The sequence below is a fragment of the Physeter macrocephalus genome, chromosome 9 (assembly GCF_002837175.3).
Source record: "Physeter macrocephalus isolate SW-GA chromosome 9, ASM283717v5, whole genome shotgun sequence".
NCBI lineage: Eukaryota > Metazoa > Chordata > Mammalia > Artiodactyla > Physeteridae > Physeter > Physeter macrocephalus.
In genome coordinates, this window is record NC_041222.1 from 17,312,732 (window position 1) to 17,314,278 (window position 1,547).

Here is a 1,547-nt window from a genome sequence, read left to right on the forward strand (position 1 = left end):
CAACGGGAGAGGCCACAAAAGTGAGAGGCCCGCGTACCGCAAAAAAAAAAAAAAAAAAAAAAATAGTGTTGAAACCAGCAAGCGGCTTTCAGGTTTGCCCAGGCAACACAGTTGTTTGGGCTTTCTTTACAAAATGCCAAGCAGGCTGATCATCATAAATACGTCATTCTATGCCCGAGCATGTATCACATGCCTGCTTGGGTAGCAGAATAAAAAAATTGGCAGCCCTGGGTCAAATCTCTACTTAGTCAGAATAGCCATGGAACCTTGTGGAATTCACCAAACCACTTTGAATCTCATGTCTGTACTTTTTTAGATGGGCAGTTAGAGGGACAAAAGGAGACAACCAATGGGAAGTATCAGTGCACACCTGGCTGTTTTGATATGAACTTTGGAGCATATTTGAGAAGCTCTACATGACCCTCTCAAACGTCTCCAAAACACTGGCCCCCAAAGGCCCATGGTTCCCACTCTCTTCCTCATGGTACTGTGGTTAAAGAAATCCAACACTGGAAGCCTAGACACAAGTGCTGACAGATTTGCTTGCTAAGGATGGGACCTTGGTTAGGTTACTTAACCTGGCTAAGCCTCAGTTTCATCATCTGTAAAATGGGGGAAGACAATAGGGCTTGTTAAAAGTAAGACTATTAATAAGAATTCAATGGGATAATTCAGTGTCTGCCTCATAGCAAGCATTCCACGAACGTTGGCTATTTTTATCACCATTATTAATTGGGTCCAATTTCCTGGGTGTTGGGAGAAAGAATGCAAGCTGAGGTTCCATTACTAAATAATGCTGATAATGCCATCTCAGAGAAGAGATTGCTGGAGTGAAATGCTTCGGGCCTCCGATGTTTGACGGTTTCCGGCTCTAGCTCATCCAGTCACTGGCCCCGTGACCTCGGGATCTAAGGCAAGCCCCTCCCCATCTTTTGGCCTTAGTCTCCCACGCACCATCCCCATACTGCTCATTAAAGGAACTGGTCTAGGTCTCTAACAGCACTGAGCATGCTCTCTGCTACAATCTGGAGGACCTCATAAAAAAAATTCTTCATTTCTCTCCTATCCTATTCCAATTCCTTGCCCTGAAAGCAGGAAAGAATCCAAATTAACCTTACTGTGGCTGTAAGCTACGAATTCCAAGGACCAAATCTGGCACCTTGAGACAAGACTCCATACAGCCAAAACCTAATATAAAGTGACTGACAAGACTTGACATATGTACAATACAGCAGCCAAAGTCCTGTACGGAAATATGTGTAACTGATCACTGAAGTTGAACGGAGTTGAATGTCCCCAACCTTAGGAAATACGCACTGAAGTACTTAGGGGTAAAAGGCCATCATGCATGTAACTTCAGCTCAAACAGTAAATCTTAACAATAGGTGAATCTGGGTAAAGGGTATGTGAGGTGACTTGTACTTTTTTTTTTTTTTTGGAACGTTTGTAAGTTGGAAATTATTTCCAAATAAAAATTAAAAAATGAAAACCTAGGGCTTCCCTGGTGGCGCAGTGGTTGAGAGTCCGCCTGCCGATGCAGGGGACAC